Genomic DNA, 16429 nt, shown 5'->3' with positions numbered 1-16429 from the left:
CTGAGGTGTCTCAGAGGCCCAGTCCTGCACTACCTGGTGTTGCTCCCATGAGGGAGATGACAATAGATGAGCTGGAGATTGGGGGATGAACCTGACAGCCCCAGGGTTCAATCCCAGTGATGGCTTGGGGCCCTGGGGTGGGCCCCTCATCAAGTTTCCCTGCTTCGGGGGCAATGGTTTTCCCTGGTTATCAGTTTTGGACTTACACTCCAAGGCCCAATGTTTTCCTTGTTTGCCTCGGGAAGAAATTGATGAAAGGGGAGGCCGCTCTGCCTTAGGGGCCCGGCACTCTTTCAAAAAATGACCAGGCTATTTGCAGTTAAAGCATGTCTTAGCCTCCGGTCCCTGGGTAAAATCTTTGAAGGCGACTCCAATAGCCAATCCAATATTATGTGAGGCTGGGTCAACATCAGCACAATGTCTGATATAATCAGAAAGAGTTTTGCCACAGCGATGTGGAGGTATTGTAGCCTGACAGGCAGAATTGGCATTCCCAAAGGCAAGAGGTCTAATGAGCTCATTATCTGTCTCTTTGCTCCCTATAAATTGCTCCGCAGCCTCATTAAGGCACCACACAAATTCACTGAATGGCTCCTGGGATCCCTGACAAATTTTTGCAATGGAAGAAACAGCAGACCCTTGCGGAGGGAGGCTCTTCCAAGCCTGAAGGGCTGCAGGCTGAATTTGAATAAGTGTCCTTGGGCAAAATTTGGCTTGTTTTTCATTGTTATCATAGGGGCTTTGTCCTAATAATTTACTTAGGTTCCCCATCTTAGACGGACCTGTAGCAGTTATATTGTGACGTACAATGTCCTGATATCTTTCAGCATAATCAGCCTTTCATGAAAAATATTGGCCTCTGCTAAGTGCAGCTTTAGCTAGCATTCCCCAGTCATTTACTGTAAGCCGGTCTTCACTCATGGATTCTAAAAGAGAGAGACTAAAGGGGGCAACTGGGACATACATGGAGACAGCGCTTTTAAGTTCCTTAATGTATTTGAATTTTAAGGGACGATATTTTTGGGCTTTAATAATTAGGGGGTTATTTTCTTCCTCTTCTCCGGAGGTTTCTGATTCTGTACTACCTGGCTCCCTTTCCTCCACATTCTCTTCCTCCTTTTCTTTCCCTTCACTGTCTCCTTGGTTTTCTGTTTTATTAGGGGGTCTCTTGGCTGACTTTTCCTGAGATCTAGTTACCAGAAAGACATGAATAGTTCATCTATCCTTTGTCTTAGCTTTCAGTGAGGTACTGGATGAAGAACTTATTTATATACCTAGTTCTCAAGGCTGTTTAAGCAAGGCAGGCTTTTTCTTTTTAATATGAATATGAGTTTTTAAGAACTGGGCTTCTCTAGCAACTCTTACAATGGCTTGTCGGGTAATTTATGTCAAATCATTTACGGGCGCAGAGGCAAGCGCTGAAGCAAGAAGGGAGGGGTCGTTTTATAGGACGGGGATTTGGTTGAAAGGGAGGCTGTTGGAGGCTGATCGGAGTATGATATTTGGGTGCCTCTACCTCTAGTGAGGCCTCCTCTTCTGGGGAGAGTACATCATCACCAATATCACCAAAGTCTATACCCAAAAGAACAGGATAAATGCATTTTGGCTTATGGGGCTGAGCACCAATATTATTTGTTTGCATAGGGATGGAGACGGAGGGACAAGGAGAAGTGGCAAGAGGGGGATTCGAAGTTTTGGAAGATGCTTTTTGAAGAGAAGACTGGATTCCCTTACATTTATCCTTTAGGAAAGTTTGACCGTTTTTCACTACCTCAGATACATCTACTTGATAGGGGCAGACCTGCAGAACCTCATTTAGGAGGTTCCAATAAGAGAAGGCTTGAATAGGCACCTTTTTCGGGGCCAATATTGAGGTAAAAGGATTTAAGACAATCACCTACACACTGCCATCTGTTTTCATCTATAGTTCCCTCTTGTGGGAACCAAGGACAAAAATCCTCCAGAAACTTTTATAAAGAAATCTACAAAATCTTTTTTCTTAACCCCTTTTCCTTGGGGCCTTGAGTGAAGTTTTAAGCCCTTGAATAAACAACTCATGCTTACTCTTTGTCCCATAATCGTCGCTCTCCCTACCTTACTTGGGCCTGTGCCACAGATAGGTCTCTCTGTGGTGGTCCTTATTCCTGGGCCGGTGTCACAGACAGTTTCTCTGGTTGTCCTTATACGGGTCTTCTCTTTCCTTCCTGGGCCGGTAACGCCGATGAGTTTCTCTGTGGTGGCCCTTATGCAGGTCCTCTCTTACACAAGAGGGCGACCTAAAGAAAACAACCAGCTTTCCTAGCGACGTTTACCTCAGTTTTCCGTGCCTCCAGCCCCATTTTGGGAGCCACTTGCCCCAGCATCCAGGGTAGTCAACTAGAGCTCAAGGAGGAGTGGACCTGAATGAGAGACAAACCAGACATGAGAAAGGAGACCAAGACAGTATTCTGATCAAGATCTCAATCTTTATTTTTGCACAGCAGAATATATAGGTTAACCAGAAAGGTTAGTATGGCAATCAGGTTGCCTAGTGATATTGCTGAGTAACCATCCCTATACAACATGTACCTGAAACAAACCTGGGGAGGGAGTCAGGAAGTAGTCAAAATGTTTGCCCAATGAGATATATAAATCAAGTTATTTTAGCTTACAGAATATTGCAGTTGGGTCGTCAAGGAAGGGGTAGTAGAAACAATAAGCAATTCTTTCAGTTACACAGTCTTACAGGTACTAAGTTCAGCTTACAGACACTTATAGTTTCTGGATGTCATAGCAACAGCTGTATGGTTCCCAGCAATGATGAGTGTCCTGTTCTTGTGGATGTTCCTCTGGATTTCTTGTATCTTGTTCCACATGGTTGGCATCAGCTTGCAAATGGTCTTCTGCTGCACTTCAGCAGCCCTTTCCACGGGATTTTGGCTGTGAGACTCGTGCTCCTGAGAGCAGGAGCACTGCTCACAGAGCAGGTCTTGTCGATCTGGCAAAAGACGTGCCTTGTCTCCTTTTGTGGGCCACACTTCTGTTCCTCTGAGTTCAGGAATCGCCAGAGGCTGGCTTTTATGGCAAGGGCCGCCAGGCTCTTCAAAAGGTCATGATACTTGAGCTCTCCCTTCTGAGTGGGTTCCCAGCAGGCAGGGCACAATCTTGTATGGGTTTTCCTTTCTTCCCAGGACAGGCAGAGACAAGGTGGACAGAAACTCTGGCTGCATTCTATGGTGACTGGGTCTAGGAAGGTATTTCTGCAGACGGTGCAGCTCAGGTCCTTCTGGAAGGCGTGCAGAACTTCGCCGTCCATAGTTGAATCCGGGGAGCTGGGCAACACACGCTCACACCGCTGATCTCAGGTACTCGGGTGCTGAGATCTAAAGATCCTGCTTCCCAGCCTGTCTGCACAGGAAAGCAGGCTTGACCCCCTTCTCTCCTCCCTCTGGTCAACCACTCAGTAATCAGCCCCAGCGATGTGGCACAGCACTAGCCCAGAGCCCAGAGAAACTCAGGGATAACCCTCAGGGCCGGGTGTTAGCCAAACAATCGACTGAGAACCATCGACAGAACGAACGAAGGAATGAATGACCCAATCCACCCAGCGACCAGATAAAAGTCCAAACCAACGTTCGACAAGAATGAATAGAGAAGATCCTATTGATCGCACACTCAGCGGCGTTTTCCAAGCTCCCAACGCAGATGGTCTCGCTGGGCTGGCCCTTTCTCTGAGAGGCCTGAGAGGCCAACCAGCACTCTTATTTATGCTGAGAGGGGTGGGGTCCCCTGAAGGGCTTGCAGCGATGCACCTGTGCCAGGCAAGTTGATTTACATATCAATAGGTGCTGGAATTTACATTGCAGCAGCAGGAACACTTTTCAATTCCTTCTTCATGCAAATGGTTCTGACAACTTCTTTCTACCCTGTCCATTTAAGGTGAATTGTCAGTGAAAGTGAGGTTTGATGCCATGGCTAAAAGGTTTCTTTTCTTCCTTTTTTGTCCTTTTTCTTGTCTTAGGAACCTCTGTTGGGCCAGGGTTTTCACCCACTGAGCCCTGCCCTCCTCTGAAGAGTTATCAACAACCCATCTCTACAGACAGGCAAGCCAGGAGCACTAGGGCCCATCATCTCAGCTATGGGGAAAGCATGAACAGGAGGATCTCTCTCAGTTTTGTCAAATAAAGTGGTAGCAAGGAATGGGATCTAGCTAGGCCAGCACTCCATTGCACTAAGCGAAACGACCAGAGCACGTCTTTCCTTGCCTACTTGTTTCTTTCTTTTGGTTGTGTATACGCGTTTGTTTTTCCTATTTTATTCCTGTTTCTCTGTTTAGGGTTGTGAGGGAGGAGTCGATCACTGTTTGGTTTTTGGTTTCACTTGGGGGTGGGGTTTGTTGTTTTATTGTTACTTTGTTTTGGCTTTTGTTTTTGGAAGAGGCTCTTGTGTTTTGGCATAGTCTTTTCTGGATTGTGATCTTCCTGTTCACCATTTCCCCATTGCTGAGACGACAAGGCACAGAGCCCCTGGCTTACCTGTTGGTTGAGTTGGCATGGCGAACACCTGTGAGACAGGTTCTCGGGTGCGGAGTTCCCAACACCTGGAAAGGTTCTCAACTCACTGCAATGGGTTGCCCCTGTGAAAAAAGGGCCTGACCAGAAATTGCAGAATGCCATTGAGGTATCTCCAGATAAGGGAACTCTTTTCAACATTCCAAAAGCTCCCACTTCCACTGTCCAGGTCAAGGAAGACCCCATCCATGTCCAGAGGCAATCTCCATGTAGGGAGACATAAGTGGAAAAGTGGTGAAAAGACTGTAATAGTTGTTGGATTTCATACTTAAGAGAAGAAAGATGTCCTGACATACATCCATAGGGAATTCTCTCCCCACCGCCGAGTCCCTGCATACTCCTACAGCCCACGTGGAAGAACCTTTGGCACTGAGCTCCCAGTACTGTTTCCCTGAGCCTGAAGACCTGGGCCCTGAAGGCGGTCGAGTCAATGGAGTGTTCAACAGGATTCCCAAGCGTGTCTCCACGGGCGGGTCCAACCTCTTGCGGAGGAGCGTTCAGCCCATCTTGATTGCGGGCAGCCTCTAGCAAGGAAATGCCCACTCGGTACTTGTTGAGTCTCTCCAGTATTCCAGGGACAGGAAGAGCACTGAGGTGTGGCCTCAGAGGGCCAGGAATGAAGGCCAGCACTTCCTCACAACTCTCCAGTGTCAAGTCGACAACCTGGAGATGTTCCAGGTCTACCTTCTGGTATGTCTGGATCAGCTCCTGGTAGATTTCTCTGAGCTGGAGCCTCTTCTGAATCATCTGGCTGTCCATTTGGCTGAGTTGCCCTAAAACCTGTCTTCCTTGGCTGAGAAGTCTCTCTTAATGCTGCTTTTCCTCCTCGTGGCATTCCTGATCTAGCCCTGTAAAAACCTCCTTGGTGGTACAGGTTCAAATAGCGAACCCACTGGATGATTGGTCTCCTATTCTTGTCTATCTTCCTGTGGTTTTCTTGTATCTTGTTCCAGATGGTTAGCATCAGATTGCAAATGGCTTCCTGCTGCTCTTCAGCAGCACTTTCCACGGGATGGTGGCTGTGAGACTCATGCTCCTGAGAGCAGGAGCACTGCGCACAGAGCAGATCATGGTCCACCGGTAGAAGACGTGCCTTGTCTCTTTGTGTGGGCCACACTTGTGTTCCTCCGAGCTCAGGAATCGCCAGAGGCTGGCTTTTCTTGCAAGGGTCGCTAGGCTCTTCAGAATGATGTAGAATTTGTGGTTTCAGCCTCCTGTTTGGTTAAGGTTAGGGACAGTGTTCTGGTCTGGGTTAGATTGAGAGTTCAGGTTAGTATTCACGTTAGGTTTAGGGTTAGTCTGTTTTCAGGTTCGATGTAGGTACTGGCTAAGGGTTCATATTTGGGTTAGGTTTGGATTCGGGCTAGGGTTAGGTTTAGGGTAGGGTTAGGATTAGGGTTCAGGATTGGAGTATTGTTCGAATCGGTGTTATAGTTAGGTATAAATTTTTGGTTAGTGTTCAGTTTACCTTAATATTAAGGTTGGGTATAAGTTTTGGGTTAGATTCTGGTTAGGTTTGGGGTTGAGTTTAGTGTTAGGGTTTAGGGTTTGGGTTTGGGATAGGTACTAGAGAAGGATTATCATTAGATTTATGGTTAAATTTACAAGTAGGTGTAGGGATAGCATTAGGGTTTTTTGTTCAAGTTAGGGATACGGTTAGGTTTCAGTGTACGTTTTGGTTAAGGGTTAGGGTTAGGGTTAGTTTTCAGGATATGTTTAGGGTTAGGATTATGGTTCGCATTCAGGTTAGCTTTTTTTTTCAGGTTTGGGTTAGTGTTCGGTTTAGGATATGGGTTAGGATTCAGGTAAGTTTAGGGTTCTGGTTAGGGTTAGGATTAGGATTCCGGTTAGGGTTATGCTTAGGGTTGGGTGTGGGTTCATGTTCCAGTCAGGTTTAGGGTTTTTTATTGGGTTTGTTTTAGGGTTAGTGTTAGGTTCCAAGTTAAGGTTAGTGCTAGGTTTAGGGTTCGGGTAAGGGTTAAGGTTAGGGTTAGGATTAGAGTTTGGCTTATGGTTGGGGTTAATTTTCACTTTCGTCTTAGGTTAGAGTTAGGTTTTGGTTTTGGTTTAAGTTCGGTTTGGGTTCGAGTTAGGATCCATGTTTGGGTTAGATTAGGGTTAGGTTTCGCCTTTGGATTAGGTTTATGCTTAAAATTAGGTTTAGGGATAAGATTAGGAATTGTGTGCAAGTTTGGATTGGGTTAGGACTCGGTGTAGGTTTCTGTTTAGGATTAGGGTTAGCCTTTGTATTTGGATTAGGATACAGGTTAGAGTTTGTTTTAGGTTGGAGTTAGGGTTCAGTATCAGGATAGGGTTAGTGTTATGGCCAGGATTAGAATTAGTTTGCAGATTACTGTTAGGATTAGGGTTACTGTTAGGGTTCGGGCTCCTGTTCAAGTTCACGTTCGTTTTAGGGTTAGTTTTGGGTTTGTTTTAGGGGTATGGTTTGGGTTCATGTTAGGGATAGTGTTCGGGTTAGGGTTCAGGTTTGGTTTCGGGTTAGGTTTAGGGTTCTGTTTTGGGTTCCGGTATGGTTACAATTATGGCTAGGGTTTGGGTCAGGCTTAGGGTTGTTGTTCATGTTAGGGATAAGTTTCGTGTTAGTGTTAGGATTCTGGTTACGGTTAGCCTTAGTGTTCTGCTTAGGGTTTCTGTTCAGGTTTGGATTAGTGTTAATGTTAGGTTTAGGGTTAGGTTTTGGGTTAGGAGGTGGTTAGATTTAGGGTTAGGTTTCAGGTTAGGGTTAGGGTTACAGTTTCGGGTTATGGTTAGGGTTAGTCGTAGGATTAATTTTGGGTCAGAGCAGTAACTTTTGAATATTCTGTCATTTTTTGATGCTTGATTATCACCAATGTCAACATCACAACTTCACCTCTCTAATGACTATAACATTTGCACATCATTGACGGGATATTTAAAGCATCATCTCTCGTGTCATTGTCTTAATTAGACTTGATAACCTTATTTCCTTTTTGATGGCCAACATGCATACTGACATATGAATAGTGGGTATTTGGGAATTCATGTGTTCTGATGAGTATGAATTGATTGTTACTAAATGGGACATCACTGTTTTCCTCATGAATAATAATCCAACCCCATTTAATAAATTATTAAAATAAATCAGATAATAAATTATGAACTTCAGTAGAAACTGAAATATTGTCACCATATATTTAATAAAAATGCTAACAATTTAGGAATATTTGCTCAGTAGTGTGCCATTTAAAACAAACATAAACACAATGGGTTTTTTGACAAATACATTATTATATTTCCAGTATAAAACTAATGTAATAGATGTCTATTGGAAACAGAATGGTGAGACAAAAAGTACAATGTGAATAAGTGTGTAGTACAATGTGTAAATGAATGTGAAAGACTGCCATTATGTACTTATATGTGTTAAAGTGTCATACGTTTCTTTAAATATGTAGAACACAGTAATTCAATCTGTTTAAAATAATGAATGATAATGTACTGGAAATATAATGTCTTCTTGGTATAAACTGCAAGAACACCTAGATGTCCCTCAGTTGATGGGTGGGTCAACAATATGTAGTATTTGTACACAATGGAATTCTATGCTGCTCTCAGAAAGTATGACATTGCCCCATTTGTTAGGAAATGGAAAGACTTAGAAAAGATCATATTAAGTGAAGAAAGCCAGACTCAAAGGAACTTAGGCTCAATGGTTGCCCTCATTTGTACTAATCAGTAGAAACCTTGGGCCTTCCTAGCAGAGATTTGCAATAGAGCAAAACCTTGATACAAAAGGCCATATAGAAAGACACTAAATAAAAGGATCTCTAGGACATAGAAACATAAGCCATACAATGAATGATTGTTGTCCTTAAGGTACTATGCTATCTCTCATCTCTTTTTCTGTCCCTTGGTTATCGCATATTGTTACAGTACCTCACTGTGTTACATAATATATTGGATATATTTGTATTTGGATATTTGAAATTGGATAGGGAATGGGGGAAAACAAGATGAGGGGTGGGAGTAGGGGGGAGGGAAATGGGGACCAAGACATGTGAAAGGGTATCAATGTATGGGAATTAATGCACCATCTATCTGGCAAATATCATGTAACCCTTCTATTAATTATCATAAAAGATATATGAAAAAACTGTAATACTAATCAATAACATAAAAAGAAAAAATCTTTATATCTGACATATATAAATTTATATATATAAAATGTAAAGTGATTAAAAATAATTTGAAAAATGCATTTAGCCATTTTTTTGGTTTTTTTCTCCTCACATCTCAATTTTATCTTTTTATTTTTAGATATATGTTTTTATTTTAATTAAAAGAAGGGTTACATTGTATTCAACACATAGAAGGTGCATTACTTTACTAACATTGATATCACTTCTCATGTCTTGGTCCCCAATTCCCACCCCCACACCTGCCCTTCATCTTTTTTTCTCTCTTTTTTTATTTTAATTAATAAAAGGGTTACATGATATTTGCCATGTTGCCATGGTTGGTTACATATCTTTGCTATGGTAAATAGTGCTGCAATGAACATTGTTGTGCTTGTGGATTTAGTATGTCCTTCTTCCTGGATTGGGTAAATGCCAAGTAGTGGAATTGCTGGGTCATAGGGGAGCTATATGTTTAGCCTTTTGAGGTACTGCCGTACTGCTTTCCATAGTGGTTGAACAAGTTTACACTCCCACCAACAGTGTAGAAGTGATCCCACCTGGCCACATTCCCTCCAGCATCTGTTGTTATTAGTTTTCCTGATCCTGGCCGTTCTAACTGGAGTGAGGTGGAATCTTAGTGTTGTTTTGATTTGCATTTCTTTTATGACCAGAGATGTTGAGCATTTCTTCATATGTCTCTAGGATATTTTTGTTTCTTCTTCAGAGAAGACTCTCTTTAAGCCTTTGTCCCATTTTTTTAATGGGATGGTTTTTACTTTGGAGATTAGTTTTGGAGTGATTCAATTTTTTGAGCTTTTTATATATTTTAGATATGAGGCCTTTACTGTTGTATGCTTGGTGAAGATACTAGTTTTGGTAGCGTAGGGGACAGTACATACCTCAAATAGTTCCTAAATAAGCTCTAGCGAGATACAGAGACCTCATTCACAGAGGAAAAAGTTAGAAATCTGGCACAAAGAAGACAGCTGGGACCAGTCCCAGCTGCTCGGAGCGGCCACAGAGACAAAGCGGTTCTTCTGAATCTGAGCAGAAGTGCTCCTCAGTGCTGCAGACCAACTGGCTGCAGACAGAGCCACACAGAGTCTGCGCGAGGCCAGAGCCGACACCTGGCCATGCAGGGAACTGCCAGCTTCATGGAACCAGAAAATCCAGCAATTTGTGACTACCTCCGAGGAGAAATTTCCACTTGTGCTCCAGGATTGGCATTGGGAGGGAGCCCCTCCCCAATAAGCTGAGAGCAGCGCCATCTTGACTACTGGCAAGGACCTGGCCAAAACAATGATAACCCTGGAGGTGTTGCTGACAGCACCATCTTTCTCACTGGAAAAGGGTTTCCCAGAGATCACTTAGCGAGAAATCCGGCCCCAGCACTGCTGAGGCCACAAGGCTGTGCCAGCCACAAGGCTGGTAAACAAAACCCACCCGCGAATCTTTCAGCTTGTTTTCACAAACAAACAACTGGTAAACAAAACCCACCCGCGAAACTTTCAGCTTGTTTTCACAAATGATCAGAACTGAAAAACCTTATAGCCAAATCACAACAGAAAAAGACTTTCTGAAGTGTCTGGATCTTGAATTTAGTGGATACACAAGTTTTCTATCTTGCCCTGACCACCCTCCCCCCAAAAAAAGTCCTGAAAAATACTCTTTTTTATTTTTTTAATATTTTTGTTCTTTTTGTTTGATTTGGGGTTTTCTTTCTTTCTTTTTCTTCCATCCCTTTTTTTATTTGCATTTTTAGGTGTTTTTATTTTCTCTTTTCCATCCTACCTACACCTTTTTTTTTTCAATTTCCTCTCCTGTTGGGAGCCAGAGTCGAATCAAACTGTACCTTGATTTGCATCAGACAATTGCTTCATTGTCTTATTGTTTTCTGGAAAACAGGAGAGAGCGGGAGGCTGTATTGTCAGGAGTAAAAATTATGGGTCAAGTTAATGGCCGCAGGCTATATGTACCGGTCCTAAGAGGCATACTTGAAGCCCACAGAACACGGGTGGGAAAAGGACAGCTTGAGAGCTTCCTACAGTTTGTCAAGGAGGCATGCCCGTGGTTTCCAGAGGAAGAATCCCTAAATTTAGAATCCTGGCCGAGGATAGGGAAAGGAATTCAAGATTATTATAGTGTATATGGCCCTGAAAAGACCCCAGCAGAGGCTATTACTTTATGGAATTTAGTAAATGAATGTTTAGATCTTTGACTTGAGAATGTTGAACTTAATCTTGAATTAAAGAACCCTTCTGAGAAACCTGAGGATGAGCCTTATGCCACAGCCCAAGAGAATCTAAGTGAGATTTTGAGAAGGGAACAGCCAGCAGATATTGAGTATAGAGTTCAGGTTTGGATAACAGGAAGGAAAGATATGATGAGGACCGGCTGGCTACGGTGGAGAAGTTAGAAGAAATCCTCCATCTACTATCTAAGAGGGGGATAGTGCAGAGATCCCCCCATAAGTAGAAAATAGATATGAACCCCAGCCACAATCTAGTCCAAATCTTATCCTTACCCCCTATTCCCACTGCCTCCAGCTGCAGCCTTGCAGCCCCAACCCCCTTCTCAACCTTTATGCATGTCTAAAGGTCCTAGCAACAAGTGCCTCCTAACAGGCACTACAACCAGGCACAGTGCATCGCAACTAAACTTGGCTCAGGCTGCTAAAAGGAGGAAAGATATTTCAGAGCTCGATGCTTCCCCATTTTACTTGATCATGATAAACAAGTATACCATCAACCTGTTCCTTTTAAACTATTACAGGACTTAAAGAGTGCCTGCTCCCAATATGGACAAACTTCCCCATTTACTCAAGTAGAATTGGAGGCCATGTGTGCGGACGTTTTATGCCCAAATGACTGGGAGCAGCTTGCCAGAGCATGCCTTAGTAGGGGAGAGTACTTATTATGGGAAACAGAGTTCACTGAATAGTGCCGAGCTAAAATTGAAGCAAATAGGGCTAAGAACCTGACTTACAGTCTTTATCAGTTGCTAGGAGAGGAAACCTATAAAAACCACAAAGATCAATTGGGCTATGCAATGGAAGCCTATACACAAATAAGTGCAGCGGTGAAAGAGGCTTGGAAAAAATTACCAAATTCTAGCCGTACTAAAAATTTAGTTGAAATTAGACAGGGATCTGATGAACCTAATCAAGAATGTTTGTCTCGATTAATGGAGACTGCAGACCGCCTAGTACAAGATGAGATTGCAAGGAAGGCTATAGTTAGACAAATGGCCTATGAAAATGCCAACGCCACCTGTCGGGCGGCTATCAAACCCCATAGGAATAAGGGAGGACATTGGATGGGGCAATGCCCACGCCAGGCCAAGTTAGAGAAAGAAACATCACCTGGCACATGTCTACGCTGTGGTAAAGAGAAGCATTGGGCTAAAGATTGCACGTCAGCAACAAATCACAATGGCTGCCTGTTTTCGAGAAACTGGAGAAGGGGCTAGCCCCTGGCCCCACAAAACTATGGGGCAGTCCCTCCCTCTTCTCAGCCACAAGTACATTTTCTAACAAGCCCCCAAAATCAGTCTCCGGCCTCTGCCGTGCCACCCCAGGCAGCGCAGGATTGGACTTCTGTTCCTTCACCTGCACAGTATTGACCCCAGAGATGGGGATACAAGCTCTCCCCATGGGGGTCTTTGGCCCCCTTCCCCCAGGAGTGGCTGGATTGCTGTTAGGGCGAGGTAGCTCAGCCCTTAAAGGGATGCAAATTACATCTGGCATAATTGACCAGGATTTTACTTGAGAAATCAAGGTTATGGCTTCTGCCCCGAGACATGTAATATCGATCCCAGCAGGACAAAAAATAGCACAGCTAATGCTTGTACCTTTACCTTCCGGGGAGACTGCCAATTCCTCTGCCCCACGGAGACAGAGAGGATTTAGATCCTCTGATATCTATTGGGTACAAAGCATAAAAAAAGAGAGCAGCGTGCTTTTGCCTTAGTAAAGTGGAAGGATCCCCTAACTGGTGCTTGGCATGGACCCGATCTTGTTCTAACCTGGGGTCGAGGGCATGTATGTATTTTTTCACAGGAAGAAAATGACTCCCGCTGGCTGCCTGAATGCTGCATTTGGATTCTGGAGAGTGACAGTGGCCATCCAAGCAGCGACTCACTGGGCCTACACCTCCAACCCTCCAGTGGTGCATCCTGTGACGTGGGAAGGACCTGAGTTATTTGTGCATGTCAATGGGACTGCTCCTGATCCATTTCTTCAACACATTCATATGAGCTGTGTTTCTCCTCCTTTTGCTATTATGTAGGGACCTTTTAATACATCAATTTATTCTACACAATTTAATGTAACATGTGACAATTGTTCTTTTACAAATTGTATGCTATTGAGATAAAGGATTGTTCCTGTTAGTCTTTACCATCCCTCTCCTTAACAACCTTTTTTTGTAAAAGATGCCCAGGTGAAAAGCAAAGACCTCCTGAGGTAAGAAGAATTCGGCTGACCCACTGTATGTCTATGTTTTGTTTTGTTTTATTTTTTTTAAATTGCACTGTGGGCCTAAAACAGAGACCTGGGTGTTCAAGGGAACCCCTTTTGAGTTTCTTGTAGCTAACAGGGCATCCCATTAGAAGTTATTTAAAACTCTCCGCTTCTCTACCTTGTTCGTGTTACATATTTTTCCTTGTCCAGTTTTTTCTTTACAATTGGTACCAGTTCTAAATATGGATCCTTATGGTTGTTCTATGAGTACTCAAGCACACATCGTTGTTATTTATTTGAACATTTCTGGGCCTAGTATGACCACTCCCGCGTGTCTGCAGTTGTAACAAGCCCTGAAAAATAAATTCCAGCTAAGTTGCCTTGCAAAAACTTTTGTTTTGAACCAGGTTCTCACCTGCAAGAGTAAAACTGGCAAATCTCTCTTGACACAAACTTCCAGAAAATGAACAGCTGATATTAATTTTATGCACTTTAAGATATTTGAGTATGAATGTGTGTGAATGAATGTGTGAACATGTTCAAGGTTAAATTGTCAGCATGCTATATAAAACAATGGATAAATTTATACTTAAACACAAAGGCAATTGGGTAAATCTAAGCTTAAAACTTCAAGAAAAGTATTAGCTTTGAATGTTTTACAATGTCTCAAAGGTTTTTACATTGTGTTAAAGAGAAATTGGTAAAAAGTATTTTTCTAAACAGCCAGAAATCTGCATTTAAAAAAAATCTGGTTTTGTAAAGCATAGAGCTGTTTACATTGTAAACATTGTATCCTGTTTAGCCCAGAGGTATTAGGGAATTTGAGATTTATTACCTTTAGTTAAAGTTTGGAGACATGTATTAGAGATTTAAATGTAAAATTGTTCATTAATGTCAGAAACTTTGCCTATCTGTCTTTTCTTGCAGACTGACACTGGAAATCTGATGATAAGATAAAAGAAAAAAAAGGGGTAGATAAGGAAACTAAGTTCAGACTTAGACTCTTGGTGCACTGATGTTTGTAATTCTTGCATTAGGGAAAAACTGTTATTTGAGATTAAACTGTTGATGGAGTTCTAGGCAGTGATAATCTAAACTGAAGAATGAAACAAAAAGCCTGTTCTAAAGGCAAAGGGAGTGCCTTGGGCCCTAGGGGGCCTGGAGGCAAAAGGAGTTCCTTGAGCCTTACAGGTTTTTCAAATGCAAATAAAGATCAAAGTGTTAAGAGTTTAAGTTAAAAAGTGTAAAAGTTTTAAAGAAAATTAGAAATGGTTTCTGAACAAAATTTAAAAGTAAAATTGTCCTAAAGTTTTGTTTCAAAAAAAGAAACAAGGAAAATTAGGATTATCAAAATGGTTGCTTAATTGCTATTTCAGCTTACTCTTGTAAGTTACTTCATAGCAATCTCCAGCAGGCCCATGGAGAAGGACAGCAGATCCTCATTCAGATGTAAGTTTGGCCCTCACCAAGTTCTAGGTAAGATCATGCTTAGAGAGTATTTTTGAGTTGACCACCTTGTTGCTTCTAATTGGAGTAAAGTGGCCTTTAGTAGGACTCATTGATCTGAAAGCTGCAGTTTTGAGCCTGCCCGGGCAAAGCAAAGTCCCTGTGAGACTATGGTGTCTAATCTGCCAGCAGGATGCTGGGACAGAGTTGCTTTGGAGCTTGAAGTGGCAGAGTGCTAGCTCTGAGCTGAAAAGCTGGGGGGAAGCCCTCAAGCACCAAGCTCGGGACTCACAGTGGCAGGGTGCTAGCCTTGAACTGGAGAGTTGAGAGACAGCGGCCAGACCCTGTGTTCAAATCCAGCAACCAACAAAGTGAAACGCCAATGGGATGTTTATCCCGGTGTGAAGAAACACTATTGGGATGAAAGTGATAAAGAATCCAGAAAGCTTCTGCTTGAATGGCAGAGATGGTGTCAGATCCTAGAGTCACTTGTGCTTGATCATTCAAATTAATCAAAGCCAGGAGGTCATGGAATAGTTTGTAAGCATGCCTTACTAACGCCCGTGCCTTTCATAACTGGGCAGGAACTTATCAATCTTCTGTGATAGTGGGTAGTTTAAAGTACTAATTGAGAAAATTTTCTATTTGACACCAGCCACAAATTCAGGAGTTTGTGGATCTGGGGCTTGTGTCTCTATTAATCTGTTTACATCTGACAACTGAAGCATTGTTAAGGTTGCAGAGATTTAGTTCCCCAGACAATCAAGAAAATGCCTTTGCAAATGGGTGATAAGAAAGCTACACTATTGTAGCCAAAGATGGTTTCTGCAGTTGTTAAATGTTAAATATGATCTCTAGTTTGGAGCAAATTATTGTTCCTAATATCTAATCCTTACAACCCCTTGATAAAACAGGCTAGGCTTCTTAAGGTCCTTGGTCAAGCACAGAGACAAGGTCCCTGACTCAGCTTGAAGAAGTCACAGAAGCTGAATCTCCGCCCATCAATCCCCTTTAGATGAAGGGACCATAGTCATTTTTGGAAAGTGAGACAGGATAAATTAGAGGTATTGGAAAGAGTAGAAATTGCACTTTTGTTTCTTTTAAAATAAAAACGGGGGATATGTTGGGACCCAGAGTGGAATCAAACTGTACCTTGATTTGCATCAGATAATTGCTTTATTGTCTTATTGTTTTCTGGCTTTATTCTGTTTTAATGACCTGAGATTTAGCATATGAATGTAACAACTTGAAGTTCACCGGTTTCAAGAAGGGATATAAGCCTTGAGTTGATAATAAACAGGGCTGCAGTCTTTACCTGGGCTGCAAACCTATCGGACCCCATGTGTTTGTCTCTCTTCTATTTTTTCCAGTCCCTGCCACCTATTTCAGGAACCCCAATTTGTTGCCGGTAGGCCCTGGCATGCTCCCGCATCCCTCTGTCATTGTGGTTGTTCCTGAAACATAGTGAGAGCTCTGGGTACAGTCTGAATACAAATGATATCTATATTGATAGAGTCACCTGCTCTTTAATCTGATAGTCTCAACCCTAGTATTTCTTAAGTAAGAGCTCACAATAGTGAGGAATCTCTCCCCACCTTTTTATTTTTCTTTTCTTTTTTTGATTTTGTTTTTTTTGGTGTTGTTGGTGTTGTTGGTGTTGACTTGCTTGTTTGTTTTTGGTTTTTGTTTCTCTGTTTTTTCGTTCTGTATTTTTTTGTGCTTGTTGTTGTTTTTGTCTTACTTTGGTTTTTTTTTCTTTCTTTCTTTTTAAAATTTTTCATCATTGAAATCTCCTATATCTACCTCCCTCTTTT

Source organism: Megascapheus bottae, chromosome 3 (assembly GCF_031878675.1).
Source record: "Megascapheus bottae isolate mThoBot1 chromosome 3, mThoBot2.hap1, whole genome shotgun sequence".
Lineage (NCBI taxonomy): Eukaryota > Metazoa > Chordata > Mammalia > Rodentia > Geomyidae > Megascapheus > Megascapheus bottae.
The sequence above is the reverse complement of the archived record's forward strand: the minus strand, read 5'-3'. Positions refer to the sequence as shown.